This window comes from Zingiber officinale, chromosome 4A (assembly GCF_018446385.1).
Source record: "Zingiber officinale cultivar Zhangliang chromosome 4A, Zo_v1.1, whole genome shotgun sequence".
Classification (NCBI taxonomy): domain Eukaryota; kingdom Viridiplantae; phylum Streptophyta; class Magnoliopsida; order Zingiberales; family Zingiberaceae; genus Zingiber; species Zingiber officinale.
The window spans coordinates 138,441,839-138,463,114 of NC_055992.1; the positions used below are offsets into that span (position 1 = coordinate 138,441,839).

Consider the following 21,276-nt stretch of genomic DNA (forward strand, 5'->3'; position numbering starts at 1 on the left):
TAAGGAACTGCATTCATCTCCTCTATCTCCTTTGGTGTTTAGGACACATTTCTTTAGATAAAGGTACTCCATGTCGAAAAGGTAGAAAACCTTTCTTGGAGTTTTGAATGCTAAAACGAGCTAGGATAGTATCGATGTACGAAACTTGAGATAAGCACAACATCCTTTCTTGCGTTTTTCAAAAAATGAAAATGAAAAACGTGCATACTAAACACACCCTAAGATGTTTTATTGTCTAACAAGTGTAATTGAGTTTGCAGGAAAGACCTAGTGAATTATAGGCAGGTGGAAAACCCTAGGGGGAGGTAATCCTACGTCATAGGAGGTGGTAACCCTAGGTTATGAAAAACCCTACGGGGAGGTAATTTTAGGTCTTAGGGGGTGGTAACCCTAGGTGGAAAGTGTTGGTGGATCGAGTACTTTGGACGAAAACCTAGAGTCGGGGACTCTATGTGACAATCCTGGTGGTCGTGGACCAGGTGAAAGACTGGACGGGTCGTGGAGCAGATGTCCAGCATGAAGACCTGAAGTCTCGGGTGTTGAGCAAAACTCTAGTCGGTCTAAAGGACCAGTCTGGCAATCAATTATTTCTCATGAAAGGATTAGGTGAGGACGCGTTCCCCGTTGAGGGAACAGTAGGCGTCGATTCGACCTAAGATTTCCGGAGGAAATCTAAAAGTCAGAACCAGACAGTCCAGTGATTGTTAAATACTTATATTATTCATATTTTATTGTGCTAACTTTATTTTGTAGAGTATACTTTGTTTATAGACTAACATGCCTTGTAGGAAGAGAGTTGCATAAGGAAAAACTCGGATGAACAGTGTCCGAGGCGTCTTTAGGGATGTTGGAGGCGCCTCGGGTGTCTTGGCTAAGCTGTGCAAGAAGCAGGGAAGAAGACGCCTTGAAGGCACCTGAAGGTGCCTTGGACCAGAGATGGAAGGTGCCTTCCATGCGCTTGAAGGCGCCTTCCAAGGGATAACTTTCGCAGGCAGCAAAAGTTATCAACAACGATTGGCAAGGGTTAAGAATCACTGCTAGAGGCACCTTCCATGGAGGTTGAAGGTGCCTTCAATGAGCTATAAAAGGAGGTCTCAAGCAGGAGGCAAAATAGAACTCATATTCGCAATCTTTCTCCTGCGCGCTACTCAAAAGACGATCCGACAAAACTGTAACACTGCTCCGATAACCAAAAGCTCTACTTTCATATTTCTTAGTTGTCAGTATTCTTTCAATTATTGTACTTTAGTTGTTGTACTTGTAATTTCCAGATTAATAGTGAATTGCCCAAAGTAAGCAATCAACGAGTGTGGGCCTTGGAGTAGGAGTCGTCACAGACTCCGAACCAAGTAAAAGAAAAGTGTTAGCGATTATTTTGCTTCCACACTATTTCTATCTTCCGCTATGATACTCTGTGTTTTCTGAAAAGCGTGAAAAGCCACAAGCGCTATTTGTTGGGACCGAAAAGTAGCTAGAGGGGGGGGGGGTGAATAGCTCATCGCGTGCTCGTTGCTCGGCGTTGCTTGTTTCTTCAAAGATGCGCAGCGGAAAATACAGAAACAAACCACACAACGCTAACAAGGTTGGTTTACTTGGTATCCACCTCACAAGAGGTGACTAGTCAAAGGATCCACACCTACACACACACCCTTCACTAATAAAACTCTCCTTTATGGTAACTACCAAGGGCGGAGAAGCCCTACAAGACTCAATACAAGAAGAAAGGGAAAGGTAATGAAATACAAGCTTACAAGCTTACAATGAGAGCAAAATAACCCTAGTTTCTTCTTCTTGCTTTGATCCGCCTCTTGACTTGGAAGAACCTCCAAGAGCCTTCAAGAACTGGCGATCTCGAGCTTGAGAAGAGCTGTGGAGAAGCTGGTGAAGATCTGAGATGAATCGGTGAAGAGATGCCGAAGGAAATGAACGCCTGCGGCTTAAATCGACGCTAACGGTCGAATCCCGATCGATTGGAATGCTCCCAATCGATCGGGGAGGCTTTGGATCGATCCACGGATTAATCCAGAGCGCCTCTGTGCTCTGGAAAAACGCCTGGATCGATCCACGGATCGATCCAGCGCTTATCGCGCGAAGCAGCAGCGTCCCAATCGATCCACTGATCGATTGGGACCTCTGGATCGATCCAGAGGGGTTCTGTTCGCGGGGACTCACCGGATCGATCGGCCGATCGATCCAGATCTGCTGGTTCGATCCACGGATCAATCCAAACCTACTGGATCAATCGGCTGATCAATCCAGATCTTGGTTTTTGCCCAAAACCAAGTCCAAAGCCCCCTAAACCAACATCTAGTCAACCATGATTTGTTGGTACATAAGACCTAGCATCCGGTCACCCTTGACCAGCTAGGACTCTCTCACCAAGTGTCTGGTCAATCCCTTTGACCCACTTGGACTTTTCTCTTCTTGCCAAGTATCCGGTCACTCCCTAAGACCTACTTGGACTTTTCTTCCTCGTGCCAAGTATCCGGTCAATCCCTTTGACCTACTTGGACTCTCACCAGATGTTTGGTCAACCTTGACCCATCTGGATTTCTCTTGCCTGGCTTCACTCACCAGGACTTTCCCAATTGCCTAGCTTCACTCACTAGGTCTTTCACCTGGCTTCACTCACCAGGATTTTCCTCCTGCCTAGCTTCACTCACTAGGACTTCCCAATTGCCTAGCTTCACTCACTAGGCCTTTCACCTGGCTTTACTCACCAGGATTTTCCTCCTGCCTAGCTTCACTCACTAGGTCTTTCCTTCTGCCTAGCATCCCAGTTAGGACTTCCCAGTCAAGTATCTGGTCATCCTTGACCTACTTGACTCTTCTTCAATCAACCTTGCATTGTCAAACATCGAAACCCAAACTAAGACTCAAGCTTGGTCAACCAGGTCAACCTTGACCTGAGGGATGTTGCACCAACAATCTCCCCCTTTTTGATGTTTGACAATACCAACACTATCACTTACAATACCACATGTAAGTTAGGCTAATCCCATAGCCTAAACCTTCTTCATGCCACTAGGTAATGAATACATAAGTTAAGCCCTTCATTCTCCCCCTAAGAGGGCAAACTCCCTCTAGGTGATAAAAGTCTAACTTACTCCCTTTCATTCTCCCCCTATTGGCACACATCAAACCATGCCCCATTTTTGGGCACACATCAACAAATTCACTTGTTGAAAACTCTCCCCCTGAAGAGTTTCTCATCGTTGTTCACAACTTCACTCGTTGTGATCAACACGATAATGAAGGTCCCATACCCTTCATTATCCTTAACCCTACATTCTCCCCCAATGTAGGCAAATGTCCATCCTTGAGCATTATCCACTTGAAACCACTTGAACAATGAGGATATCCACTCCCCATTAAAGTTCAAACGCTCAACCTTGAGCATGTTCTTAACGGAAGGTTAACCACCTTTCACGGTTCATGAAAAATAATTTTTATGTCTTTAAAGAGTCCCTCCCCATAAAGACATTGTGGTAACTTCTGTCATTGCACCAACAATGACTTGGAATCCCTAAAACTTTAGGAAACCCAATTTTAAAAGTTTTGAGGTTCAAATATTCAAAATTTGAAACAAACCTCAACCTAAACTTCAACTTAGCCTTCCTTAACCAATCCATCCTTGTTTTCCACACGAAAATACCCGTTTTAAGTATACAAATGTATTTTCAGGGGTTTGGAATGGTTACCTAGACTAAAATAGGTTCAAAGATGCTGAAATCAGACCTTCCCAGCCAAAATCAACATCTTCGATCGATTGGAGTTGGGTTCCAATCGATTGACCCCTGCTGAATCGATCCACTGATCGATTCAGTCTTCTTGGATCGATCGGCTGATTGATCCAGTGAGCTTCTGCTCGCGAGAAATGCCTTCTCAATCGATCGGCTGATCGATTGAGGCACTCCAATCGATCCACTGATCGATTGAAGGCCTGAAATTGCTGAAATTCAATTTCAGCCAATTTCAGAAACCCCAAAAAAAATTCTACAAAATTCCAAAAATCGTAAAAATTGTGTAGACATTATTTAGGGTATACTTTATCATGGAAAAATAGTTTTCTATGAAAATACATCATATTTTCAAGGATTGACACAAACTTGAGAACTTGTAAAAACTTTAGTGTTTTCTTCAAGTTTGTGTCTAACTATTCAATGGTGATTACTATCAAAAGATAGCCTTCACCAAGGTTTTCCAAAATCATTTTAAAAACATTTTCAAAACCAATATCCCACTATGTTCCTTGGGCTTAATGCACATGACTTGTACATTAGCTTTCCCAATGATGGGAAAACACATAACTATGTGTTTTGATGAACTTAAAACTCAAAGAAATGCACTAAATCAACATGTTGAGTTTTGTTCATCATCCTAACATCTCACTTGTATCTATTGTGCATAAAACACATACAAGTCATCTTATAGGTCTTTGTGAGATGTAAATTTTGGTTTTGCCCTAATCTAGGGATCATGCATATCTATTTAGGCATTTTGAGTGGTAAACATCCACCAAGGATGTTACTTGTTGATTCCACTTGTTTATAAATGGCATTTGTCCTTAATTTTAATGAAATAAACATAATGCATGATAATGTTATGACATACATCAAAAAGAAATAATTTTCAAAAGAAAATTTTCTTATAACTACATGATGTATGTATGGCATGACATGGTATTTTTGTATTTTCATGATAAGGCATGAGTGCAAAAATAAAACATGATATCATGGCATATAATGGGCAGACAATCATGGCAAAGTCTAGCATAAATAAGATACCTAGATTACCTATCTAAGTATCGTTAATCTTAGCTAATCCTAAAACTTAAACCCTAGATTGCCCAAAGTGCTTCAAGAGAGTGCCAAAACCTAAATGGGCATTTCTAATTCTCTTGATTAATTTATGTCAATTGAAATTAAGCTTATTCCACAAATGTTGGCATATTCTATTTTTCCACAAGAGTAGCAATTTAAAATTAAGGCTCCAATTGCCTTTAATTTCCTAAGAACATACCAAAATCCCAACAATCCCAACTTGGTAGGTCTTATGATTTTCCAATATGTGCCATTTTAAAATAAAACCAAAACTTCTCAAATTTGGCACATTTTACTCTTTCAAGGAGTAAATCATAAATCCATTTCATTTTCAAAAGTTGATAATAACTTTGAAAATGCTCCTTGAGTGTCAATTTCTTCAAAGTTGGGTTAACTACCCTTCTTCTTAGAGTTGACACTCTCTAACCCATCTATGGGGTAGAGAAGATGCTCCTAGGAACCCAAAACCTATTGGTGCTCCTTGGATGCTCTAGGTATTCACTAGGGATAACTTCCCTAGATATCTTCCTAGTGACCTTGTTTGGCTTTTTAGAAGCCTTGGTCACTTTTTTAAGTCAACTCTAGGGATAGCCTCCCTTGTGACCTTGTTAGTGACTTCCTTAGACTTCTTAGAAGTCTTAGTCACTTTGGTTGTAAAGATACTTCTAGGGATATCTTCCCTTGTATCCTTGACTTGACCTCTAGACTTAGGGTTTGTTCCATAACTATATGGAACCCTATGATAACTAGGCACATCATTTTTTGCTTTGGTTTTGTATCCCAAACCTCTATGGTCATTTGATGGCTTTTGTACTCCTAAAACTAGGTTATGCTCATTTTGCCCTAATAGGATATTTTCCAATCTTTTTAGGGTCTTTTCTAATTTATCAAGTCTTGACCTCAAGACTTGATTTTCCCTCACTAAGTCCTTAGTATTTGATTTTTCATTTGATCCATGAGCATTTTTATTCTTGGGCTTGTATCTATTATCCTTAGTGTTCTTGCCCAAATGTCTATCTACCTTCCTAACCTTAGGTTGGGTAGTCTTGGCATGTAGGGTCACATGCTTTTCCTTAATGCCCTCATGCTTTCTATTCTTATGGTAAATTGCATTAAAATGATAAAAATTAGAACTATCATGCTTTTTACCATAACGTAAAGGGGTAGGCTCAATAAAAGTTACATTCTTTTTTACCTTGGAGGCTCCCCCTTGAATTTAGCTTCCTCCAAGAACCTTGACCACCTTCTTCTTCCCCTTAGGGCATTGACTTCGGTAATGCCCCTTTTGATTGCACAAGAAGCACACAATGTGCTCCTTGCTCTTCTTTGTTCCGGGGATGGTCTCCTTGGGCTTCTCCTTACTCTTTTGTGCCACTTGGCCCTTCTTCTTGGCCAATTTAGGGCATTTACTTTTGTAATGCCCTTTTTTCCTACATTCAAAGCATATAATATGGTTTTTATTATTAATTGAAATTGTTATACCTTTGCTTGTAGGGGTGGCATCTTCTCCTTTTGATCTGGAGGTAGAAGCTTCCTCTTGATCCGAAGATGATACTCCTCCATTTGATTTTGCTTGACTTGTGGAGGTGGAAGCTTCATCATACTCTTCTTCTTTTTGACCCGGATGTAGAAGCTTCTCCTTCTTCTTGATCCGGTGTCACCAAAGATTGCTCCCCCTCAATCCTAGAGGTGGAGGCTTCATCATCTTGTACATGGAACAAGGAGTATGCTTCCTTCTTGTTCCCTTCATTGCATTCCCTCGAAGATGAAGCTTCTTCTTGAACTTCTTCTTCGGAAGTTGAGCATCTCTCAACTTCTGAGTCCTCCTCTAGATCTTGCTCCAATGAGTCGCCCTCTTTGTATTCCTCTTGATTCGGTACAGTGGAGGGGATCTCATGAATTGATGCCAACTTGCTCCAAAGCTCCTTGGCATCTTTGAATTCTCCAACTTGAGCCAAAATATTACTTGGCAATAAGTTGACCAAAAGCTTGGTCACTTTATCGTTTGCCTTGCTCCTTTGAACTTGCTCTTGACTCCATTTGCTTTTCTTGAGAGGCTTGCCCTTGGAGTTTGTTGGAGCTTCAAATCCTTCCATGAGAGCAAACCATTGCTCTATCTCCATCATCAAGAAATTTTCGATTCTTGATCTCCAAGAATCGAAGCTTGTGGATGTGTACGATGGAGCCACCCTTGTGTCAAATCCAAGTCCATCTTGGAATTGCATCTTGAAGTTGAGCTTCTTGAATTCTTTGACTTTGATGAATTTGCTCCAACTTCTTCACCCTCTAGCTTTGCTTGTTTTGTTTGCCCCTTCCGGCGATGATTCCGGTGAAGAGCGGCCTCGCTCTGATACCACTTGTTGGGACCGAAAAGTAGCTAGAGGGGGGAGGTGAATAGCTCGTCGCGTGCTCGTTGCTCGGCGTTGCTTGTTTCTTCAAAGATACGCAGCGAAAAATACAGAAACAAACCACACAACGCTAACAAGGTTGGTTTACTTGGTATCCACCTCACAAGAGTTGACTAGTCCAAGGATCCACACCTACACACACACCCTGCACTAATAAAACTCTCCTTTATGGTAACTACCAAGGGCGGAGAAGCCCTACAAGACTCAATACAAGAAGAAAGGGAAAGGTAATGAAATATAAGCTTACAAGCTTACAATGAGAGCAAAAACCCTAACCCTAGTTTCTTCTTCTTGCTTTGATCCGCCTCTTGACTTGGAAGAACCTCCAAGAGCCTTCAAGAACTGGCGATCTCGAGCTTAAGAAGAGCTGTGGAGAAGCTGGTGAAGATCTGAGATGAATCGGTGAAGAGATGCCGAAGGAAATGAACGCCTGCAGCTTAAATCGACGCTAACGGTCGAATCCCGATCGATTGGAATGCTCCCAATCGATCGGGGAGGCTTTGGATCGATCCACGGATCGATCCAGAGCTCCTCTGTGCTCTGGAAAAACGCCTGGATCGATCCACGGATTGATCCAGCGCTTATCGCGCGAAGCAGCAGCGTCCCAATCGATCCACTGATCGATTGGGACCTCTGGATTGATCCAGAGGGGTTCTGTTCGCGGGGACTCACCGGATCGATCGGCCGATCGATCCAGATCTTCTGGATCGATCCACTGATCGATCCAGATCTGCTGGTTCGATCCACGGATCAATCCAAACCTACTGGATCAATCGGCTGATCAATCCAGATCTTGTTTTTGCCCAAAACCAAGTCCAAAGCCTCCTAAACCAACATCTAGTCAACCATGACTTGTTGGTACATAAGACCTAGCATCCGGTCACCCTTGACCATCTAGGACTCTCTCACCAAGTGTCTGGTCAATCCCTTTGACCCACTTGGACTTTTCTCTTCTTGCCAAGTATCCGGTTACTCCCTAAGACCTACTTGGACTTTTCTTCCTCGTGCCAAGTATCCGGTCAATCCCTTTGACCTACTTGGACTCTCACCAGATGTCTGGTCAACCTTGACCCATCTGGATTTCTCTTGCCTGGCTTCACTCACCAGGACTTTCCCAATTGCCTAGCTTCACTCACTAGGTCTTTCACCTGGCTTCACTCACCAGGATTTTCCTCCTGCCTAGCTTCACTCACTAGGACTTCCCAATTGCCTAGCTTCGCTCACTAGGCCTTTCACCTGGCTTCACTCACTAGGATTTTCCTCCTGCCTAGCTTCACTCACTAGGTCTTTTCTTCTGCCTAACATCCCAGTTAGGACTTCCCAGTCAAGTATCCGGTCATCCTTGACCTACTTGACTCTTCTTCAATCAACCTTGCATTGTCAAACATCGAAACCCAAACTAAGACTCAAGCTTGGTCAACCAGGTCAACCTTGACCTGAGGGATTTTACACCAACACTATTCACCCCCCCTTCTAGCGCATCTCGATCCTACATATACTAGCGATTGTACATACATGTTGCGTAAGCTAGGCCCCTTATACCAAGTGGGGCAATACAGGAGAGATACCAGGTGGGGTAATACAGGGAGAGATCTGAGGGAAGAAGAATTGACCTATAAAAAATAAGTTTAATTTTTGAGGATTGCCCCTACTTTTATTTTTTTTAGTGAGGCAAGACTCTAATACTTTTATAATTTTATACACGTCTAGGGGTACTTACAAAAAATTGAGGTGGGACAATTCAAAAAATTGAGGTGGGACAATTGTCCCACCAAAGCTATACGTGGCTTCGCCCCTAGTTGCATGAATGTGTGCGGGTAATAGATATTAATTTAATTCTTTATATCAAATATTAAACTGATAAGAATAAATACTACACTTAATCTTAGCCAAAAGGTCGCCTATAAATTGGGTAATGGTGCGTCTGACCCATGCAATAGTGCAATATACGGTAACACTCGAGGATCCCAGTAGTAATCTACCGTAACGAACTTCCTCTTATAAAAAATTAATTTAATATCATACTTGATCTTCTCAATAATACGCCGCAGCTGAATCTCGAACTCTAGATCTCTGATTGATTAATGAGAAAAATTCCCAATAATACGCTACAGTTGAGTCTCGAATTCTAAATCATTAATTGATGAGTTTGTGAAAATTATTAATAAACCTTAAAATTATTTTCGATGTAAATAGAAAATAAGATATTAACGTTATTTCATTTTATATCGGATGCTCGAGGCGTCGAGTAGTGATCCATGCACCTCAATATTTTGATTATTTTTTTAATAAAAAAATCTTTAAATCCTAAACCATAAATATTATACTCCAAATCTAAATGTCATATACCATAAGCATTTAAAATTTTATTCATTTTAATTTTTTTAAACTTGAATACTATAATCCAACTCTTAAACTCAAAAGATAATAAATTTTATTAGCTTAACCCAGAGTTTAAAAAAATAAACAAAAAAAAATACTATTTATCAATTGGGCCCCCAAGATTTGATTTAGGTATATATATATTCTTATATCTTATAAGAATAAGAATTGGCTGGACTTGACTTTTTGGCAAAGTCCCGCTAAGTTTTTTTTTTTTTAATGTCTAGAATCTAATCGATCAATTATTACAGACATGAACCCAATTCATAATATGAACGTAAAATAAAGCACCTATTAAATCCATTGAAATAATATCAGTTGCAATACCTACAAATGAAGTTTATCGTCAACCCATTAATAGTAGCAACGGATAGTTTAAGTCCAATAATTAATAAATCTATCGATATATAAAGATAGAAATTAAACATTCCTCACTAAATCCGTTGCTAATAGCATTTTTTTTTGGCAGTGCAACCAAAAAAGAGTTCTTCTAGAGTCATTTCCCTAAGTACTTTCCTCTATATTTTTTCAAATATTAATAAAATTAGACATGTATATGTATAATTGTTAGGATGGTTTCTTTCCAAATTAAGTGGAATAAAATATTACGATTCAATTCAATATCTCGTTGATTAGAGCCTATCATGCATAGTTTTATATATATATATATATATATATAATTCTTAAGGAAATTTACCTTATTTGGCAAGTGAGAATGTTGAAGATTGGTGTCCAAAATGAATTAACCACTATCCTATTAAGATCATCTGCGTCTATAAAATACCGATTAATTAAGATGGCAAAGAATTGACTTGAAAGGAAAAGAAATGTCGATGGAGAGGATTTGCGTTGTTGTTTGTGGTGTGTTGTTGTTGATGTCAACGGCATCGGTTGGATGGGAGCAAAAGCACGATTACAAGCTCGCGCTGAGTAAGAGCTTGTTGTTCTTCGAAGGGCAGCGATCAGGGAAGCTTCCTCCTAACCAACGCCTGACATGGAGGAAGGACTCGGCTCTACGCGATGGCCAAGAGGGTGGTGTAAGACAATTAATTAGCTAGCTATATATCTATACATGCCAGCTGCTGCCTATTCTTGTGTCTACGAGGAACAACAATTGTATTATATTTCTTAATTATATTTGTTTAGGTTGATCTAACGGGGGGATACTACGACGCGGGGGACAACGTGAAGTACAGCTTTCCGATGGCGTTCACGGCGACGATGTTGGCGTGGAGCATCATCGAGTTCGGCGACGGGATGGCCGAGGGAGGCGAGTGGATTAATGCTGCGGAAACTCTGAGATGGAACACAGATTTCTTGCTCAAGGCCACGGCCAACTTGCCCAACACGGTCTACGCCATGGTGGGCAACCCCAACAGCGACCACAGCTGCTGGGAACGGCCCGAGGACATGGACACCCCGCGCCCCGTGTACGCCGTCAACACCACTCACCCGGGCTCCGAGGTCGCCGGCGAGATCGCCGCCGCGCTGGCTGCTGCCTCAATCGCCTTCAAGAACTACGACGCTGCCTACTCCTGGCGCTTGTTGTCTAAAGCGAAGGAGGTACGTAATTTGAAACCCTGAAATTATTAATACAAGTGATTAATTATATAGAGCTATATGAACGGTATTGTGATACTATTTTATCGCTATTAAAATGTATATAATTTCAAATATTTTACGATTATATACGTATATATAAGTTCTCCTACGCATACAGAACTAATGTCGATGCTTATTTAAATTCAACACGCACAATACAATACATTATAAATGCTTAATTAGGGGGCTTGGTTTAGGAAAATAATGGTGGAGGATTAATGGGAATAAAAATAAATAATTATTATTGTTAATATTTAGATTACATAAATGAAAATATAAATAAAGGAATGGATCTTTATAATTGGACAATAACTCATTTTCATGACTACCTTTTAATTAGTAATTATTTTATTTTTATTAATCAAATATCCTCTTAATACCAAAAATACCAAACTCCCCCTTAATCTTCCAACGCATAAAGCATACAATTTAATTAATTTGTTTTTTTTATAAATTTTTTGCAGGCGTATTATTTCGCAAACAAATACCAGGGCTCATACAACGACGCAATTGGCCACGCAGTCTGCCCATTTTACTGTGATTTCAGTGGCTACCAAGTAATTATAATTAATATAGTTTTAATTAATTTCTTTTATTTCTAGTAAAATATATATTTATATATTTATTTATGTTGCAGGATGAGTTAGCTTGGGCTGGAGCATGGTTGAATAAAGCCACCAACACCAAAAAATACCAAAAACATGTTGATGCAGCCATTCGAAAAATCAAACTCATGGAAGAAGTAACTCAGAATTATTATATTGACACTGAGTTTTCATGGGACAATAAACATGCAGGACTTTACGTCCTCCTAAGCCAGGTATTAATTAATTTTCATATATCTATTAATGAATATAAATATAAAATAAATATATTTACTTTTTAAAATTATAGACCGGCTTTATTTTTTTACTTTATTACGACAATTTTTTTTAACAAAATTAAAATTGCAGATTGGTCAGTACAAAAATGAAGCTCAAACCTTTGCATGCGGCGTGCTACCAGAATCCCCCACCAGGACCATCAAATACACACCAGGTTCGTCAATTAACTAATAACTTCTCGTGTTATTAATTATCGATCATTTTCTCGACGAAAAAAATTAAATGGCAGAGTGAAAATATTTCTCAAATTGGAGAATATATATTAAATTTAATTTATATATGCACAGGGGGTCTGCTCTTCAAGACCGAAGGGTGCAACAGTCAAGTCGTCGGTTCACTTTCTTTGCTCGCTCTTATCTATGCTAAACATCTCAGGCTTGCTAGGGAAAGAATCACTTGCGGCAACACCAAATTCCCCGCTTGGAAGCTTGTAGAATTTGCAAAAAATCAGGTAATTAATTTAATTACCATCAAATTTCTCTGAATATCAATGAATTAATTAATAATGTTGTTTGTCGATGTAGGCGGACTACATCTTAGGCACCAATCCAACGGGAATGTCTTACATGGTCGGTTTCGGCCCTAAGTTCCCTCAGCGCATTCATCACAGGGCGGCCTCCCTCCCGTCCATCAATGCGCATCCCTCTTTCATCGCATGCGGCAACGGCTTCTCTTACTTAGACAACCCCAATCCGAATTTGAATGAGTTGACTGGAGCTATTGCCGGAGGGCCTAACACTGGAACAGATCACTTCGATGATGATCGACGTCAGGCGGCGCAAACTGAGCCCACCACTTATGTCAATGCACCGTTTGTTGGTGTGTTTGCTTACTTCGTTAATCATAAGAAGTAAAATTGTTGAAGCTTGAAATTGAATTGTTGTACGAGGGGATCAATAAATGTTCAATAATTAATCAATACCTCAAACTCATAAATTAGACTTGGTAAAAGTGTATTATATATAATATGTCATACTCATACAGTAATACTACGCAAGAGCGACAGAACCCTAGCATGCATCCCGAGAATCTAGCAACAAGTTGCTATAACCGACTCTTTCATAAAAAATTTATTTAATTTTTTATATCAGATATAAGAATAAATGCTACACTTGATCTTAGTCAAAAGGCCAAGAAACGTACACTTTCTAACATCGTCGACCCAATGTATTTATAGAAGATGTAAGACTAAAGAGAACCATGACAATATATATTTTTATATAAAAAGTAATTAGAGAAAATTAATAATAAAACTTATAATTATTTTTAGTATGAAAAAGAAAAAAAAAATATTAACATAATTTCATTTTAGACTTCACCAAGAATAATTAGTAAAAATTCTAGATTCTTAATAAAATAGTAAGATGTATAATCTAATAATCATAAAGCATCATAAAATAATTATCTTATAATTATTCTTTTGAGTGTTCATAATTTAAAACATTTATATGATAGTTTAGTTATCGATTGATAGAAATATTAATTTTCTCTATACGTATAATAAAATTATCATTTATCCCATCATTATTTATTTGATTACCCAATCTATCTTTCACAATTTTTTTTTTTTTTTTTGACAGAAAACACTCTCTCTCACTATTTGTCAAAAGTTTTTAAATCAATGAATACATCATATTTTTCTTTAATCTTTGAAAGATCATCAAAGTTTATATTTTGTTAGAACACATATCACATACATATAAGTTAATTTTAAGTTGATCATCATGCATGAGGAGAACAAATTCGTGTTTTTGTATTCTATTTCTAACAATTTGCCCTATTTCATGTTTTTGCTTTGAAAATCAGAAGAATAAAGATTAGAAGTATATCCTCCAACAAATTTGAGATTTAATCCCATCAAAATTGTTCAAATTCGTGTCTGAAAATCCTCTAAAAAACATGAGCTAGACTAGAGTATTATATAATACAATACTATATATATATATATATATATATATATATATATATATAGTGCCAATTATATGTGATTAGAATCAATAAATTTTTTTATTACTTTTTCTTGGGCCTACTCCTACACTGGGCCAACTTAAGCTCGGCTACTGAGCCCCATGGCTATAAAATTTCTAGCTCTACCACAATACATAATAGCTTAGTGATCCCAGTGCTTCGAATTCAAACGCAAGAGGTGAGTTTCTTGTCCTCTCTAAGTAAATGGTCCATTTTAACTCTTTTATTTTTAAAATTTAAAGTAAAAAAGAATTATAAAAATTTATGTAACAATCATTACCCGAGCCAAGGATTTTATTAAGTTGGCGAGTAAAATGACGATCATGACAATATAAATATAGCTTCAAGGGAATGAATACATTGTTTTCCTTAAGGTGCTCAGTTAGTTAGTTAGAGGGTGATAAATTTACTATAATAAAATAGGTATCAATTCTCGACGGACATATATAGTCAATTACTTAATTACTTGGTTTTGAATAAAAATATTTTATTTGTGAGTCGTCACCTTTGAGTCGACTCAATTCATTAGTCAATTTGTTTTTGTCATTTTCGTTTGTAGTCTGCCAATTAATACTTTAGTTAATTGAAATCCACAATTAGTCGACTAATTCAGTGTAGAGCTTAGTTATCCGCATAGCAATGTGTCAAATCAACTACTACTAATTTTTTTTCTTTATAGCACCAATTGATTAATTGCTCATTCAACTTAGCATAAAATAAAACATTTTATTCATCCCCACTCAGTATGAGTCCACTCGTCAATTGACTCTGTCAATTATTGTCTTAATCAATTGGAATTTATCATCAATTGATTGATTGTCCATTGACTCATCCAACCATTGTAATGTTATATTTTATATCAACATAATAAAAAAATATTGGATTATCGATAGAAATATCCATCGGCTTTCTATCAAAATATGACCCTACTGATAGATTACCGACAAAATTATAGGTGTCGGAAGCTGATTTGTTGGAAACGGGATTACCGACGGAATAACATATTCTGTTAGTAATAGTCTACCGACGGATTCGGTTTCCGTTGGTAAAGACGTCGGAACAGTCTTAGCCAACCGAGGCGCCATTAATTAGATTACCGACGGAACAGTGATTTCTGTCGGTATTTACCGACGGAACAAATGCTTCCGTCGGTATTTACAAACGAAAACGTAACTTCCGTCGGTAAATACCAATGGAAGCTTTGGTTTCCATCGGTAAATTTTTTTGATAATTACCGATGGAATATATTTTCCGTCAGTAGATAAAAAAAAAATACACAGCTACAATCTGCTTTCACGATTACCCAATTTACAATTTTCAAATATCCAAAATCATCACAGACAATGACATTATAATCCATTACATACAATCCACACATACAAAAATATAATTCACACATACATCATATAACAATCGCATACAAACAATCACACTTATAACATCCACACAAAAATAAAATTCATACATTCTTCTTCATACAAACATATAAGGACAAATACACTAACATTTATACTATTAGAAACAATCAAAATCATCTAAAACAAACTAAAATAAATAATTCTACATAATACAAATACAAATATCCATATATAAATCCAAGTTTATATAACACATACCGTAATAGAAAGTACTCCAAATAATACAAGAACACAAGATATTAAAGAAAATCTTGTCAAAAGACAAATATCAAATGATCAATGTATAAATAAACATTTTTTGCATATATGTATAGCAAATTTTATTTATAATAAAATGATACCTGAACAAAAATGAACATATAATGATATGAAGAATCAATATGTAAATAGAACCGAACGTGACTCTAGAAACATATAGTAATAAAATATTTAGAAATGAGCATATTATAATATTAAAAAGAATAAATATATTACCACGGTCTATATATGATAAATAAAAAACTAAAGTATAATTGAACATACCTCAGAACAAGCTAATCATTAGCATCTGATAGATCTTGAGTCTCCTGTGACTCAAAACCATGTGATGCCTGAGCGAAATTTACCACGATCGCTCACATTTGGGCCATCAGAACTTCATTACTCTTGTCACGCTCAGCTCTCTTCTTCTCCTCATCAGCTCTCTACTGATCCATATTGGTCATCCTCTGATCCATTGATTTCAATTGAGTGTTCATTTCTTGATTTTCACATCTTAAAGACTGCATCTCACTAGAAGAAGAGGAACTAGCGCAACCCACCGGATTCCTCAAAAAATCAAATGCAACTTTGGCTTGAGCCAATGCCGCAGAGGGTGGAATTTTTTTGTCCTTCCACCGACAACATCATAATAAATCTCATTTAGAGCGTCAGTAGATAGAGACTGTGACTCTCCCCCTCTGCTGATGGCTGAGATGTCTAAGCCACATTTTCTGTCATTTGTTGTTGTAAAAAAAATATAATACATCCAATTTGATCAGTATTACTAAATACTAACCAAGATTGTAATGAACAAATATAATGAAGTTAATAATCTTACATGTAGAGTCTGAGATCAAGAATCAGCAAATAACCTATCCTTCTTCTTGTGGGTCTTGAAAAAGATCTCCATACATGTGGGATGTCGGGCAAGCTCACGTTCCTACATACAAATAATAAGAAGATATACTACAAATCGGAGTGTTCAAACCAAATGCAAAGAGGAAGGAAGGCCTTGAAAGCAACGTGGTCTGAATCCTCGGAAGATTCCGACGAAGAAGACGAGCAAACAAGATTCCTTGCCCTACCGATACAAGTTTACGTTGCCGAAACTGAGTCCGAGTAAGGAACTGGAGCCGAATCAAAAATAGAGTTCGAAAAAGCCACGGATTCGTATCCATTTCCAAAGGGCCTAATATCATTGTAAGTTCTCCATTTGTTGCTACTCAAGTAGAAGAATTACATAACTTAGTAAATTATCTAATGCGTAAACTAGATAAATCCAATGTCCGAGCCAAATCACTTCAAAAGGAGGTAACAACCCTTAAGAAAGTGACTATCCCAAGTTCCTTGATAGAATCGGTTTAGACTGGAACTTCAACTCAAGTCCAAAAACTTGAGGAAGAAAATTTCAATCTGAAAAGTCAAGTCAAGGAACTGAAGGATAAATTAGAACGGTTCACTTTGGATTCAAAGAATCTTTATCTGATTCTTGAAAAATAAAGAGTCGTATATAATCGATCCGGACTTGGATATAAACCTAAACACAAATTTAAATCATATTTATCTCTTGTTAATCGTACAAATAGAAGAATAATCCAAGCATGGGTCCCCAAGTCAAACTTGATTAATCAAGTTGGACTTGGTCAAGATTGGATCCCCAAGAATCAAATCCACTATCTCGATAGACCCTATTGAGTCTATGATCTAGGGGGAGCAAATAGAAAGACCATCTCCGTTATTAAACAAATTTGTTTGATGCTTGCTTTACCATTTTATATTATTCATGCTTAGATTAGGATAGATAAGGACTTAGCCTTGGTCTACACTTGACTAGTTAAACCTAGGATTTTCAGAAAAGAAATTAAATATTCAATTTCTTTAAAAGGTTTTGTCTAGAAGTGGTTGATGATCCAATACCCAAGAAGGCCTAGTGTCTCGCCATAGCCTGGAAGCCGATTATTGAAATAAATATTTAATTGACTAACTGTTAAATCTTAGTCTAACTCAAATGTAAATCAATCCTTAGATTTAAATTTAAATTAAAAATTAAAATTAACCATTAAGGTTCTCGATTAAAAAATTTAGAAAAGGGTGAAATGGACCTAGGTTTAAAATAAAAATTAGTTAACCAAATCTAAATTAATTAAACATAATTAAGTTAACTTAATTAAAATTAATTTAATTTAATTAATATAAGTCACTATAATTAATTTCTAATCATAATTATTTTTTAAATTATAATTATTTTTTAATCATAATTAATTTTAAAATATTAATCATTTTCAAATCATAATTAACTTTCAAAAGTATAATTAATTTTAAATTTTAACTTTAATTAATTCTAAAATCCTTAATCAATTGTAAATTATTAATTAACTTTCAAATCAAATATGATCAAGATCAAAATTGAATCTGATTAATCTTAAATCATATTAATATTTAAATTCAAATTTCAAAGTATAGTTATTTAACAAGTTCAAAATACTTTTAAAGTATTTTTCAAACATAAAGTTTTTTGAAAATAAAGTTTAACTATTTTTTGAAAAACAATCTTAAATATTTTTTTTGATAAATATTTTTTTGAAATGTAAGTTCAAATATTTTTATCTGAAAAATAAATTTTTATGTACTTAACTAAGTTTTCTTTTAATTCTTTTCAAAAAGCTAAGTACTTAACTAGCTTTTGATAAAGTTAAGTATTTGATAAAGTTTTGATTAAAAGAAAAAGGCTAAGGTAAAAGCTATAAATTTTTGAAAAACTAAGTTTCAAAAACTATGTTTTTATCCTTCTAAAATTTAAGTATTTTTCAAAAGGTTTTTCACCGTTTTTAGCAATATTAAACCCCCCCACTTGGAATTTTTTTTTAAAGGAAAAAGTATAATTCAAAGTATTTGAAAAACTAAATATACCTTTCCTCACTAAATTATTTTTGATATATGGCAAAGGGAGAGAGAATGGTCAAAAGTTAAGGGGAATGATAAATTAAGGGGAGCTAATACTTAGTGAGAAAATGCTATATTTTTCTTTAAATGTTTTTTCTTTAAACTACTATATATTTAAGGGGTTTTTTTTTCTTTAAACTGCTATATATTTAAGGGAGGGCTAATACTTAGTGAGAAAATGTTATGTTTTTCTTTAAATAGTTTTTCTTTAAACTGTTGTATATTTATTTAACTTTTGAACTTGGTTAACATAATCAAAAAGGGGGAGATTGTTGGTGCAGGAAGCACCAGACGATCAAACCTGTGTTTTGATAATGATAAAGGATTCAAAAGTTAAGATGTCTTGTTGTCTAACATGTGTGATTGAGCTTGTAGGAAAGTCCTAGTGAATTCTAGGCAGGTGGAAAATCCTAGAGGGAGATAACCCTACGTCGTAGGGGGTGGTAACCTTAGGTTATGGAAAATCCTAGGGGGAGATAATCCTAGGTCCTAGGGGATGGTAACCCTAAGTGGAAAGTTTTGGCGAGTTGAGCACTTTAGGGAAATTCTAGAGTCAAAAACTCTAGATGACAATCTTGGCGATCGCAGACCAGGTGAAAGATTGGTCGGGTCATGGAGCGGATGTCCATCATGAAGACTTGAAGTCTCGGGTGCTAAGCAAAAGTCCAGTCGGTCTAGAGGACCGGTTTGACAACAGGTAATTTCTCATGAGAGGAGTAGGTGAGGACGCATTCCCTGTTGAGGGAATAGTAGGCGTCGGTTCAACCTACGATTTTCGAAGGAAATCCAAAAGTAAAAAATGGACAGTACGATGACTGTCAAATACTTATATTATTCATATTTTATTGTGCTAACTTTGTTTTGCAGGGTATGCTTTGTTTGTAGACTAATATGCCTTGTAAGAAGGAAGTTACCCAAGGAAAAGCTCGGATAAACAGTGTTCAAGGAGCCTTCGAGGCTGTTGGAGGCATCTCGGGTGTTTTGGCTGCAGCTGCGCAAGAAGCAGGGCAAAAGGTGCCTTAAAGGCACCTAACGACACCATGGACTAGATATGGAAGGTGCCTTCCATGTGCTTGAAGGCGCCTTCTAAGGGATCACTTTTGCAGGCATCAGAAGTTATCAACAACGATCAACAGGGGATAAGAATCCCTGTTGGAGGCGCCTTCCATGGAGGTGCATGCTATAAAAGGAGGTCTCAAGCAGGAGGTAAAACAGAACTCATTTTCACAATCTTTCTCTTGAGCGCTACTCAAAAGACGATCTGGCGAAGCCATAACACTGCTCTGACAACCAAAAGCTCTACTTTCATATTTCTTAATTGTCGATATTCTTTCAATTATTATACTTTAATTGTTGTACTTGTAATTTCAAGATTAATAGTGAATTGCTCAAAGTAAGCACTCAACAGTGTGAGCCTTGGAGTAGGAGTCGTCACAGGCTCCAAACCAAGTAAAAGAAAAGTGTTAGCGATTGTTTTGCTTCCACACTATTTCTATCTTCCGCTACGATACTCTGTGTTTTCAAAAAAGCATGAAGAAGTCAGGAGTGGTATTCACCCTCCCCCGCTCTAGCGTATCTCGATCCTACATATATTAGCAATCGTACATACGTGTTGCATAAGCTAGACCCCTTATATCAAGTGGGGCAATATAGGAGAGACACCGGGTGGGATAATATAGGGAGAGATCTGAGGGAAGAAGAATTGACCTATAAAAAATAATTTTAATTTTTGAGGATTGCCCCTAGTTTTATTTTTTTAGTGAGGCAAGACTCCAATACTTTTATAATTTTATATACCTCTAGGGGTACTTACAAAAAATTGAGGTGGGACAATTATCCCACCAAAGCTATACGTGGCTCTGCCCCTAGTTACATGAACGTGTGCGGGTAACAGATATTAATTTAATTCTTTATATCAGATATTAAACTGATAAGAACAAATACTACATTTAATCTTAGCCAAAAGGTCATCCATAAATTGGGTAATGGTGCGTCAGACCCATGCAATAGTGCAATGCAAGGGTAACACTCAAGGATCCCAGCAGCAATCTATTGTAACGAACTTTCTCTTATAAAAAATTAATTTAATATTGATCCGGCGGTGAGATGGGGCCCCCATCCTGTAGAGAGCCCTGAGCCACGTGGGAGGTTAAAGTTGACGGTCAACGCCGTAGGTATCTGACCGAGCGGACGTGTGTCTCCGAGTCTGCATTACATCTCGGCCTGATGTCGAGCTTCCGACACTCAGAAGACCCTGCTCGGTCGAACGGGGGACGCAGCCTTGGCCTGGCAGATATAGTTTATTCGCCCGACAAAATGGAGTCGGGACAATAGGATGATTGGCCGAGCTCCGCTCGACCTGACAAGGGTGTCACCCAAGAGGCACTGGCCGAGCGGTTCCTCCACTCGGCCCGGTGGAGGACAAAGGAAGCAGCTGACGATATCTTCTTAGGGACCAACGTCACCGACAGGTAGCATGGTCGGCAGCATGGTTAGACAGAGAATCGTACGGTAGAAGCTTCCACTGTCACGTCAGGGATATGTTCGTGCTATTAAGGTATGGCGTCTGACACGTTTTTCTGATATGTCTACTCCAGGTATGCTTTGA

General features: G+C 37.6%; 1 non-coding gene and 3 pseudogenes across 1 annotated transcript; 1 reads left to right on the forward strand and 3 right to left on the reverse strand.

Annotated features, from left to right (window-relative positions):
- Positions 1 to 5,874: 5,874 nt before the first annotated feature.
- On the forward strand, positions 5,875 to 12,953 carry LOC121972839 (annotated as a pseudogene).
- On the reverse strand, positions 8,940 to 9,143 carry LOC121974101. Its single transcript, XR_006109961.1, has one exon. It is a non-coding gene; the product is annotated as a U2 spliceosomal RNA (small nuclear RNA).
- A 124-nt stretch (positions 12,954 to 13,077) lies between the features above and the next one.
- LOC121974086 lies at positions 13,078 to 13,241 on the reverse strand (annotated as a pseudogene).
- Positions 13,242 to 20,487: 7,246 nt separating this feature from the next.
- On the reverse strand, positions 20,488 to 20,650 carry LOC121974104 (annotated as a pseudogene).
- Positions 20,651 to 21,276: the final 626 nt, after the last annotated feature.